Below are 13109 nucleotides of genomic sequence, written 5' to 3'. Positions count from 1 at the left end.
TGCCCATCATTGCAACCAATTCTTGCTTCTGTTTGAACACAACGTTCTTATTTCATTGCAGGAAAAGATATTTCACAGATCACATCCCTTCATGTTAAAGCATTGATCAAAGATGGGAATCCAGAAATATGTATTGACACGGATATCATTCAATAGGAGTTTGGGAGCAAGATGTCATCAGCATGCTGATTATACCCAATTTTCTGTTGCATCTGAGCAAGCCCTGGACCAATACCTAGGTTGTAGCTGTGGTGATCTGGATGGGGGTCAATAAACTTAACTTGAATCCTGGAAAGACAAGAGGTTTTGTAGGTGGGTGGTTCCCAGGTCAATCGCCTGTTCTGGATGGCACTGCACTCTCAGAGTTTAACAATAGGGATTTACTTTTATTCTTTCTGAAGCCATGCTGGACATGTTACCACAGGTGAGTTATCATGGAGAAACAGTTTCGACTATTTTCCTCTTTCTGTTCTTCAAAAAGCAGCTCTCTGCTTCTTTGATTGATTGCACTATAATATGGGGTGTTATGGAAACACACTACATAATCTAATTTATGTATTATCCCAGCTCAGTGCATGGATGATAAAGAAGCATCATCCGGACTTAATATTTTATGATGACTGATCAGTCAAAGTTTGACCCAGGTTCAAATTTTATGGAAGGAAGCAAAGTAGGTGGAAATGAGCAACCAAAATAGGCTGCATTGCTCAGTAGATACTAAATCCTTAGCTAGTACAGTAATGTTATCATTTCAACACATGCCAAACTTTTGGCTGTGCCTACTTTACTTTTCAGGCACAAAGTGAGTTGAGAACATAAGAACATAAAAATCGCCCTGCTGTATCAGACCAAACACCTATCTAGTCCAGCAACCAGTTTCTCCCTGAGGTTAATTAGATGCCTCTGGAAAGCACATAAATAGGACAAAGGGGTAATATTCAGGACCCTGGCATTCTGTCACATGTGCTGCTTGGTTGTGTAAATGGATGTAATGTGCTGAAAATGAAATGTACGCAGCTGCTGTCCTCAGTGCCATGGAGACTTTGGGTTCTCTCACCTTCCTTCAATGCTCCTTCACACATTATGACTTGCCTTAACAGGTTTTCCCATCTGGTCGATAATTACATTGTACCAAAGGATTATTCAGAACAAAAGAAATTTGCTTCTTCCAACCAGCTAGCACATCACAAAATCTTGGTGTGAGTTTTCCCTCTCTCAACTGAAATCTCTTAGCCCACTTTCTCACCCAAACCTGAAATGGTTCCCATGGAAGAACTGGTGTAAAGTAGGTGGGGGTGGATCCTTCACAAATATGTCCCTTTTCCCATGAGTTCTCACAGCCACATTAGAAGCTTGGCAACAGAAGTGAGATGCCGCTCCCTTGCTTGACCAGGTCTCCAAACCTAGCAATGGAAGTAGGAAGTGTTCCTTGCTTCTGCAATTGGACAAATTCCTTATTTTTCCCTGCCATGGCTGGGAGCCATGCACAGTGCTGGAAAATAGATGCCTACTATAGGATCAATCAATCAATCAATCAATCAATCAATCAATCAATCTTTATTGTGATCAAAGACCAGGCAGCAGAATTAACAACAGCAACATATGCATCCTTATCTTCTGGTGTGCTGCACAAATTCCAGCATGACACAGTAAGGGAGGGTCACAGAATGGCCTAGGCAACTGAGTATCATTTCCTGCACTTTGCTGTGAAGTATGTGTTGGGAAACAACTGGTGAATACCAATTAATCCTGAAGTCTCACATGTGTGGGGAACTACAACGAATTTTGAATTCTGATCCTGTCTTCTGCGTCATTAGCTACCTCTCCCAGTTTGGTGTCATCTGCAAATTAGATGAGCATCCCCTCAATTTCTTCCTGCACGGTAAGTCATTTCTAAAGATGTTGAACAACAACAAGCCCAGAACAGAACCCTGTGGCATCCCACTTGTCCCTTTTTTCCAGGATAACGAGGAACCATTAATGAGTACACTTTGGGTTCAGCCAGTCAACCACCTACAAATCCACCTAACAGTTACCTTGTTCAACCCACATTTTACTAGCTTTCTCGCAAGTACACTATGGGGGACTTTGTCACAAGCCTGACTGAAATCAAGATACTGTACACTATGTCCACAGCATTTCTCTGAATGTTTGGTAATCTGCTCTAGTAAGGCATCATCCAAGTCTTCCGTCTGGCTTGGCAGTCTATAGCAGACACCCAACCCCACACTGTTGTTTCTCTCTCCGACAATTTTTACCCATATACTCTCAATCTGCTTTTCATGGATTTCTTCACAAGTGTCATGGATTTCTTCACAAGTGTACACATCCTGTTTCGTAGCATAAAATTTCCCACAGCATGGGACTCCTTCCAGACAACCTGTTTATTAAGTATTCATCCTGATTCGCTTACACAGAGAGTGGACTATGTCTGGTCTTTATGAAGCATTCGTTCAGATGTTTGTTTGCTGGGAAGTTCTAGGACTATAAGCATCCATCCTCAATTCATCCTGCATTGCTTGTACTATGGTTCCCCAACTTCCCATTAATCATTCATTCATTCATCCAACACTTTTTTGTGCATTTCCTCATCACTTTCCTAACTGCAAAATGTTTTGTTTTGTTTTTTTAGTGGATCCGTTGTGCTAAGACAACAAAGTACTTTAAGCCACTTTAATTGCACAAATCCAAAATGCCAGTACGCATTTGCATCCCTGCCCACGCCAAATACCGACAGTCAGGAAGTGACCATGCATAGTGCTAGAAAGACAGGTGGTGTCTCTGCTTTGCCTTGGCAATGTGGCAGGGGGTGCTCTTCCTCCCCTCCCCATCCCCGGCACAATGAGCAAACTTCACCCATATTTATAGCCCAGCCCTCTTGAAAAATTGCCAGCCAGTGGTTTACAGGCGGTGAAAACAGTTATGTAGTTAGGGCCGATACTTCAGCTCACACCTACACTGCCCACCCCAGCCACCTATCTTTATATGGGCAACCAAAAGCAGCCAAGGATAACTTATGCATCAGCTATCCTCAGTCACGATTCTCACTACTATAAATCGAAAACGTCAGTAACAGCTCTCTCTCTCCCATCCCCAGTTCTCACAGAGTGACTTTTATGCCTGTGAAAAAAAACTCTGGGAAAGAATGGTTTATATTAGGATTGTTCTTCAGGGAAGCATGTTTTATATTAGAATAGTTCCTCCAGAGGAGGAACAGGAAATAGGGGGGCTGAGGGAGTACTAGAGATGCAAGGAATCTCCTCTTGCCACTAGAAGGAGAGGGGTTAGCTTATGATCTGCAATATGTTCAAAGGAAAGCATCATTCATTTATTCCTAATTATGCCATATTCATTCCAAACTATCCAGGACCAGTGCATTAAAAGGGAAATTAATATTCAATTAGCCTAAAGCTTCTGCATTAACAAATATTAATGAGTGGCTTTTTACTTGCTGAGGTGTCTTCTTTGAAGAGCTTTGATTATAGGGATTCTCATTTAAAGATCTTAAGGTTTTTTAAGAAGTAGCTTTTAAGATTACAGATCTTCAGAGGTTAATTTCCTGAGGCCTCCAGTTCCTTCATTTTCTGCGGAATTGTACTTTAAAGTCATGTACTTGTTCTTGGAAGGCAGATTTTGGACCATCTTTAACAGAAAAGTACGATCCTTCAGGGAGGCTCACCTGGCACCTTTGTTATGTATCTTTAGGTGCCAGGCAAAAACACTTATGTCCTTTTAATTGTGTTTGTGGGAGGGTTTTATTGGTTTGCTTTCACTCTTTTTCTTGTTTTTATTATGTATTTTGTGTTATCATTTTGTATTTTTATGTTGTGAACTGTCCTGTGATCTTGGATGAAGGGCAGCATACAAATTCAATAAATAATACTAAAAATAATAATACTAAATATTAGAATTTCAAAAACTTAATTGCCATCATTGGTTGTATCCAATGATGCACTTCCACTCACACAAACTGGGGCACCCTGTGGTTCAGATACTTTGGCTAATCTCCCCTACACATCACATCCTCAAAAGAGCTGCCCCTGTGGTTCAGATACTCTCCAGGTGCTAGTCAACTTAAGCAGAAATTAATGGACCTCACTTAGACATGCTCATTAATTCCAGTGGATCCGCTCTGAGGAAAACTTAGTTGAACATCACCCTCTGGAACAGTGTAGGATATAGTGCAGAGGGCTACAGCACGTAATAGATTGGGTGAAAATAAGGTGAACCACTTTGCACAACTGAGAGCCACTGTGGTGTTTACAGTGTTGGACTAGGACCTGAGAAACCACGGTTCAAATGCCCATGAAACCCTCTGGGCAACCTTGAGCTTGTCACTATCTTTCAGCCTAATATACTTCACTGGTATCTGAAGAAGTGTGCATGCACACAAAAGCTCATACCAATAATAAACTTAGTTGGTCTCTAAGGTGCTACTGGAATGAATTTTTTTATTTTGTTTTGACTATGGCAGACCAACACGGCTACCTATCAATACTTCACAGGGTTGCTGTGAGGATAAACTGGAGAGGGGGAGAAGTTTGTATACCACTTTGCACTCCTTGGGGGAAAAGTGGGATATAAATATAATAATAAATAAAATAAAATGAAATGTTATTTCCATTTGCACAATGTCACCATTGAATGTAACCCATTTCGTTCTATTTAGAACAATAAAAGAGAAAGAAGAACAGCCCATTTTATTATTATGAAGGGTCAGCAATGTAAGCTTTTTGTAAGCAAAATGTTACATTTCGATAATATCTAGGTGGTTGCAAATATTTTCAAAAAATATATCCATTGCTAAACCACCACTAATCCCGTATTACAGCAATTAGGACTGGTAACCCTGCATGGATTAATTTACATATATTATTCCATGCACAGAGGTATATCATGAACGTAGGGCAGTTAATTACAACATATATATATATTTACACAATCCACTGCAAAGAACCTACTTTTATTGCATATTTTCACATGAAAATTAGACTTTCAGTACTGCTTTGATCAGAAAGGTAATTGAAGAAACTAACTCGTGGGATTTTATGTTTGCATTTCAGATGAAATAATTTCACATACAATTTCTTCAGTTTAAATAGAGTCGTTCCTCCCGCCGCCACCTAACCACAAACTCAGTTTGTCGGCAGAATAAGAAATCAAATTCTATCTGGGTCACACGTAATCAGCAGCAACAAAGATTTTGCTGGACAAATTTAGTTACATCTGTGCAGCAGCCACTGATGAAACAATTCATCATTTTAAAACGAACCTGGCATGTTTGTGCTTCATTTTTAATGACCCATTTCTACCTGGTATTATAATTCATGCCCACACAAGAACATATAATTTTTTTTTGTTGCATATTCATCTCTGAGGGGGGAAATCCATGTGCTGAATTAAAAATACATGAGTTTTTGTTATTTGCCCAGTACTTTAAAATGCTACTACAAGCTTGACTGAAGCTCTAACTATTTCCTCAGATCTTGAGGTACTTGCCTTTGCTATCTGCTAGCTCTGCTGAGCAGAAGAAAGTAATTTCAGTGTGCTGTTCCATGCTGAACAAATTGAATACCTCGGGCCTAAATCAATTTTGTTGTTGCCGCCTCTGCTGAAATGCTGGGATCCCCCCACAGATGCTGAAATGCTGGTTGATGCTTCATAAATTTCCAGGAAATATTATCAAAGGCCTTCTCCGCATCTATAAAAATTAATACTGCTTTTGTATTTATATCTGTTTGCAGAAGTTCCAAAATGTCAATAATGTTCCTTGTATTGGCGAACAAATGTCTACCTGGGAGAAAGCCTGCCTGGTCCTTGTGGATTACTTCATTTAGAACTTTTTTGAGTCTACTTGCCAAAATGTCTGCAAATATTTTGTAATCCACATTTAAAAGAGAGATGGGACGATAGTTCTTAAGTTGTGTCTTTTCAGCTTCTGATTTTGGTATCAATGTGATAAAGGCTTCCTTCCACGATTCCGGCGCCCTCTTCCCCTCCATAATTTCATTGCTAACCTCCATCAATGGTTGTATCAAGTAGTCTTTTAATGTCTTATAATACTTGGAGGTCAACCCATCTGGCCCTGGAGATTTGCCCAGTTGCATGTTCTGAATGGCTTGTTCAATCTCTTGTCGTGTTATTTTACAGTTCAGGATTAATCTATTTTCTTGTGACAATTTTGGTAGTCCATTTTTTTCCAAAAATTGTTTAATCTCAACCTCATCTTGCGGCCCTTGAGTGTATAATTTTTTGAAGTATCTCTGGAAGCACTTTCTAATGTCTGCCGGGTTCTGAATGTTTCTTCCTTCAATCTCTAGATTTGTAACTGTATTTAGTTTTTGTCTCCTCTTCAACTGCCAAGCTAGCAGTTTTCCACATTTATTCGCCGATTCAAAAGTTTTTTGTTTCATTAGTTTAACCTTCCACTCTATTTCCTGATTTATCAATTTAGAATATTGAGCTTGATAAAGTTTAATTTCTCTCAGAATCGGCTGTGACTTCGGGTTTGATCTTAACTTCTTCTCTAATTCTTTGATTTTCTCCAAGATCTTATATTTTCTCTCATTTTGTATCTTTTTCTTTACAGCATTCTGTTGTATCAAGAACCCCCTCATCATAGCCTTACTTGCATCCCAGATAATTCTTTTTTCCACCGTAGTGTTCATGTTTATCTCGAAGTAATCCTTCAAGGCTTTTTGGGCCTTCTTAATAATCTCCTGATCTCTAAACAAGTTGTCATTCATCTTCCATCTAAAGGAACCGGTTGGTAATAGTGTTATATCCATCTTTACTGCATTATGGTCGGAGCAGGTCTTTGGGCAGATTTCCACCTTTCTGGCCTTGGGTGCCAGACCTCTAGATATCCATATTTGGTCGATTCTTGTCCAGGTCAGCTGGGCTTCAGAGAAAAATGTTCCCTCTCTTCCCAAGGGGTTCTTTGTTCTCCAGATGTCAATCAGATCCATATTGTCTGTCATTTCAAAAAAAGTCTTTGGTAGTCTGCCGTCTTTTGTGACGTTTTGGCTTTGTGACTTATCCATGTTAGTTGATACGACCCCATTCATATCTCCCATCATAATGATGTTGTTGTAGTCCAGATAATCCAACATAGTCTCATGCAACTTCTTATAAAATTCCGATTTCCCCTCATTAGGTGCATAAATTCCTAATATCAAAAGCTTCTCTCCTTGATGCTGTATCTCAATTGCCAAAATTCTTCCATGTTCATCTTTAAATAAAAATTTAGGTGACAGGCTCTCTTTTGCATATATCACCACACCTCTCTTCTTTACTCTGTCTGAAGATATAAATTCCTGGCCAAGTCTTTTATTTATTAACACTTTTCTATGGAGCCTAGTCACGTGTGTTTCTTGTAAACAAATAATGTCCAATTGTTCTTTTTTTAATATATGAAATATTTTCCTCCTTTTTTCTGGGATGTTACAGCCATTTATATTCCAACTCAAAAGTTGCAGAGACATCCTGAATAAATCTGGTTAATTTCCTGGGGGTGGTATCTTCTTCACTGGATCTTCCGGTTCCGAAGGTGCAGGTACTGCCGGTGCTCCAGGCCCAGGAGGTAGTTCAATTCCTTTTTGAAGGTCCTCTCCGTGTGCAATCAGAAATTTGTCTCTATCTTCCAATGTTCTGATTTTGACCTTCTTCCCTCTGAAGGTAAAGGATAATCCTTGAGGAAATTCCCACCTGAAGATAATTGAGTTGCTCCTCAACAGTCTGACCAATTCCAAGTAAGCAGATCTAAGATCCAACAGTTGTTTAGGAATGTCTTTATAAATTTCAATTCTTTTGTCCAAAATGTTCAGTGACTTTTCGTAGTGTAGGCCCAAAATCTTATCCCTTTCCTCCTTTGATCTCAATGTTATCAAACAATCTCTGGGCTTCTCTTTCTTTGCCAGTCTTCCAAGCCTGAAAGCTGATACAATTTTAAAGTCCTTTTCCTCTAAATTCCAAAACTTGGAAAATTCTTTGGTCAAAAACTCAGCTAAGTTGCCTTCTTCCGCTTCTGGTATCGACCTTATCCTTAGGTTACTCTCCCTATTCCGCAGTTCTATCATAGAGAGATAGGTCTGATGTTCACCTCCTTGTTTGCAGAGTGGTCTTACCTCTTGTTCTAAATTTCCAAGTCTTTGGCTAGTATCCTCAGCCAATTTCCGATTTTCTACTGTGGCCTCCATCGGTTCTCCAATTGCTTGCACGTTCTGTGATACTTGACCAGTTAATCTATTTAGGCATTCTGTGTTTTGGTCAATTTTAGCTGTTTGTTCGTCAGCTTTCTTATCCAAAGATTCCACTCTCTTATCCAAAGATTCCAATTTTTCATAAATTTTCTCTAATATAGAAGCAGTTGCTCCTGAGGCCATATCTTCCAATTGTAATTGCTCAATTTCTCCCTCCCCTGCTTGTCTGCAGAGAAGCAGCTTCTTCCTCTGAAGGCAGAGTAGGTACAGATGATCTACATGTCTGTGAGGCTGAGGTTAAAGTTGTTAAAGTTGTTTGTCTGGTTTTTGGTCCCTTTTTTCTTGCGCCACTCATTCCAGAGTTATCTAAAAGTCAAGGTCCAGCTGAGTTGTTCCCATGAGAAAGCAACAGCCCAGATGTTAACAACCAAACAGGAGGCCGGGAAAAGGAAAGTAAAATGATGTCACTGTTATAAATCCCAAATCCTCTAGGGGGAGCTTAAAATGTCTTTAGGAAAGAGATCAGTTCTGGTAAAATTACTAGAGTCAAGTTTAAAATCCAGGAACCTTCAATAACAAGTTTTAAGCAGAGTTAATATTGGCAGTCACAATTGTTTCAGACAGTGCATGCTGGTATTCCAAATGTTACTTCAAAGTAGCAAGTCCAAACGCCCTCAGATTGTTGCAATTTTTAATTCAAAGTGTCCAAATCTGCAAACTGACAGCTCAGTTGCTCAGGCAGCTCCAACGCCTGGGTTTCTTACTCAAATTATATTTCCAATAGAAGAAAGGTATCACAATGCAGATAAAGAGCATAAATCAAATGCTTAAAGTCCTTGTTTGCTTACAGGAAAATTCAATGGGTGCTCAGATCAATTAAGTTAAAAATTTCTTTCTTTGCCTCCACTCCTCCAGCTCTTTGCTTTGAAGTTCAGTGACAGCGGAAGACGGACTTCCTGTTTTTACGTCGCTCCGCTTTCAGCCAAATTCAGTAGTTTTTAGTCTCAGATTTTATAAAGTCCTTCTTTACTCACGGGTTGTTGCTTTTCCGAATCAGAAGTTTTCAGGAAGAGAGGTCAGCGCTCACTGGCAGCAGCAGCGCGGCTTCACTCCGCGGATCGCGAAATGACTCACAGTGCCGCTACCCCCTCCACGTTCCGGAGCCCCTTACGGGGTTCCTTCAGCGCTTTGGGGGTCGCTTCTGGCACCCACCGAGTCTCAAGACCACAGGCTCTTGCTGCCTGTGGGTTTCCAAAGTGGGTCTCCGCTTCGCCGTAGCGGACGACCCAATTCCGCGGAGCTTCCTCCTCACTAGTGGAAGAGGACCGCCATTACCGTTCGCGCCGCCTCCTTGAGAAGCCACAGGATCGGATAGGCCTGGTATAAATACAAAGAGCCTGGTTTTCGGCCTGCTGCATAGATAGTGCTGGAGATGGGGAGCAGAGCAGAGAAACTGCCTCTACTCGTCTGTGGCTTAGCATGTCCCTGCCTCTGAGGTTCATTGGAGAAAGTATTCAAGGTTTGGCTTGGGCTGGAACCGAGGGGTGCTAAATTGGAGGGTCGGAGATGGGGAATCTGGTTTTGTAATTCCCATAATTCCTAAGCTACTTGGGGCTGATGGGAGTTCGAGTCTAGACTGAGGTACAATTGGTTTAGATTGAGGTATAACTGTCCGTACAGCCACAACATAACCCACAACCTTTGGGAAATGCAAAGAGTGGGTCTGCAAAACATACTGGATGCAGTTGTGGGGGTGAAATATAGCCTGCATTGCACTTCAAGGCCCAGCTTCCAGAGCATCCCGATTCTGCTTGAACCCAGCCCCCCCCCCGCCTCACTTGCAGCAAGTGGGCGTTTGCACTCTGGGTCGGTGAACAAAACCTCCCAGCTGAGATTCACGCCTGTCAGCCACAGCGCTGCCTGCCCTAACAACCAAAATTTGTACTACATACTTTCGAAGAACTCTGTGATCCAAGAATTTGAAGGGGGGGGGAGAGAAGGAACAACACACAAATAAAACATAAGCATTATGAAAATTAGAAGGACTTTCAGAGAGGAAAACCGCAACAAGGGGGGGCGGGCGGGATTATCCTTCTGGCTTTTACAGCAAAACAAAGCATCTGCCCTAGATACCAGTGTTAATTAAACCAAGCAGTTCTTCTGCTTCTGAAAGCATCTCTGGGAAATTAATTAAAATTTCATTCTGGATAAGGTTTTTACACAGAAGGCTAAAACGAATACACACACACACACACACACACACACACACACGACAAAAACCCCTACTATCTAAGAACATACTGTTGCAACTTGAGGCCAGCATACATATTACTGCTTCCCCCAAATCATGACAGCTTTTTTGGAGCTATTGTGACTGCAGCAATTGCTGCCAGCTGCATCCATGGGGCAAATGACATGCAAATAAAGCCCCTGCCATCCCCCCCCCACTCTAAACTTCCTTCCTAGAATTGCTTTCTGTTATTGTCATGTTTTGATGGAAACATTTGTGTGTAAGTTCTTCTGGACGTTCAACCCAATGTACAGTGGAACCTCGGGTTATGTACCATCCTCATTACAAACACTTCGGGTAACGAGCTCTGCTAACTCGGAAGTAGGTGCTCTTGGTAGCAAACTTTGCCCCGGGATGCGAGCAAAAGTCACACACCGGCGGCACGGCAGCAGCAGCAGGCCCCATTAGCAAAAGCGCGCCTCAGGTTAAGAACGGTTTCGGGTTGAGAACGGACCTCCGGAACGAATTAAGCTCGTAACTGGAGGTACCACTGTACATGTTAGGTTTGCCTAGGGCATGGATAGCCAACGTGGTGTTCTCCAATTCTTAATGTTCTACCTTTCCCATCATCCTTGACCATTGGCCAAAACGGCAGGAGCTGATGGGAGTTGTAGTCCAACAACATCTGGAGGGCAGCACATTGGAGGAAAGTTGGGTAAACTGGCCCTTAGAAGGTAACAAATAGTATGTGTGGTGTGGTTTTTTAAATTGGTTTCATGAGGCCAATTATCCTAATTTTCACTCTAGTATGAGTTATCCATGACTGTACAAGCAGAGCGTAGTTGTCATGTGTGCTTTTGAAGGCTGTAGGCTTGGGCTGCAGCAACCACTGTGATCTCAGAGAATGAAAAACAGGTCTCCCTGTTACACAAGCAAGCCTCTTCTGTCATTCAAAATGATCAGCGCTGTGATGAAGGAGAGCAGGGGCCAACCCTCTAGCTCCACCACTTCCATAGCTGCCCCCAAGAGGTTTTATCTAACTTCATTGTCTTTGGCTTTTCTCCTGACTTTGTTGTGTCTTTTACATTCTAGCTTCCAATGCTATTACAGTTCACTTTCAGCCACTGCTGCCAGGACACCCCTGTCTCCCAGTTTCATTGACAACAGTCACCTATCAATGCTGGCATTCAGTTATGATCCCTGGAGAGCTTTGGGGAAGAAGGGAAGACAGCTGTATACCAACTGAAGGAGCACATATTTGACCTCAATTCAGAAAGCAATTTAAATGCATAAGTAATGTTAAAACATGAATGGACCTATTTAAATCAATAGATTGCTCATATATTTAAAGCAATGAATGGGACAAAACATTTTTCCGGACTCGTACATTAAATCTAGCCTGCTATAATGAGTTGCTATAAAAAGAAATAATATTCAAAATACCCTGAAGGGTTTTCAAAAAGCAAATTTGTGCACTTCATTTCAAGATCCAGAGACATCTTGGGGTGAGTTTTAGAACTAGTTGAATTAAACAAATAATCCTCCCCACCATCAAAAAATAAATTCTTGCCAGCTCTTCACTGTTTTGTGAATGATACTCAGAGCTTCACTGTGACATATATCAGATTGAAGCACTAATTGTGTGATCCTATGCATATATAAAAAAAATAAGTCCCATTGAGTTCAGTGAGGTTTGCTACCATTCAAGTAGGTATTGAAATGTCATTGAACTCAGTGGGACATACTTTTGGGTAGACAAAAATAGGATTGCACTGTAAATCAAAATAATTTCAAAGGTTATCCCACATTACATTAAAGGTAAAAGGAACATTAGAAGGGTCAGGAACCTATTGGATGGTGTGAGACATAATGTTGGGGTTTTACTAAGAAAGAAAGATGGATGATATATTTCCATAGCTGTGCAGCTCCTACTAAAAGTGTGTGGGAAAGAACAGCAGAAGTATGGTGATGAGGGGGGGAAAATGCATCCAAGAAGCAAGGCCAATAATACTTAAACCACTCCAACAGACATCTGTGTTATCTAATGAGTAGTATATTCCAGATATAAAAGCTTACTGTATGGTATGGGAAACATACATTATACATGGCCTGCATGTTTTAAACTCTTTACAATACCATTGTTAGAGGCAGAATGGAAATAATTCAGACCTCAGAGGCAGTGAGGAAGGTCAAACAAGAATCCATTGGATGGGCAAACAAATAACTAAACAGTCAAGAGTATTCTGAAAGATGAAGAAGGGGTGAAGGAGTGCAGAAGGCCCCACTGATGTTCAGTGAGCCATACACATACAGTAATACAGGCAACATGGATAATATATAGTACACACATACATACAATACATACCATATACTATATAGAAGAGCTCCAGAAACATAGGCCCCAAATAATCAACCATAAGACCTGGTGGACCCCTCACATATTTTATTGGGTGGTAAGGGACCTTGGACCCTAGAATTTTGCTCCTATGCCAAGTGATTTCAAATCTTTATTAATAAAGCAGGATCACAATAATCCTTAGATTTGAAGTCCAGAGGCGAATGTAGTGTGGAATCTAGACACATATAAAAAATGTTGTGAATATGCTTTTTTTAAAAAAAAAAAAAAATTGAAAAAAATATATTGAATTTGCCATAGCTCACCATCTCCATCTAGTGAA

The 13109-nt window shown here is 40.8% G+C and overlaps 2 long non-coding RNA genes across 2 annotated transcripts; one reads left to right on the top strand and one right to left on the bottom strand.

Annotated features, from left to right (window-relative positions):
- Positions 1-4944: 4944 nt before the first annotated feature.
- LOC307211081 lies at positions 4945-10503 on the bottom strand. Its single transcript, XR_013836275.1, has 2 exons — positions 9938-10503; positions 4945-5657 (listed from the first exon to the last, which is right to left on the bottom strand). It is a non-coding gene; the product is annotated as an uncharacterized lncRNA (long non-coding RNA).
- LOC307210998 lies at positions 9559-12404 on the top strand. The gene is made up of 2 exons (XR_013836240.1): positions 9559-9842; positions 11524-12404. It is a non-coding gene; the product is annotated as an uncharacterized lncRNA (long non-coding RNA).
- Positions 12405-13109: the final 705 nt, after the last annotated feature.

This window comes from Podarcis cretensis (assembly GCF_951804945.1).
Source record: "Podarcis cretensis genome assembly, chromosome: 1".
NCBI lineage: Eukaryota > Metazoa > Chordata > Lepidosauria > Squamata > Lacertidae > Podarcis > Podarcis cretensis.
Note: the sequence above shows the minus strand (reverse complement) of the source record. Positions and strands in the feature narration are given on the sequence as shown.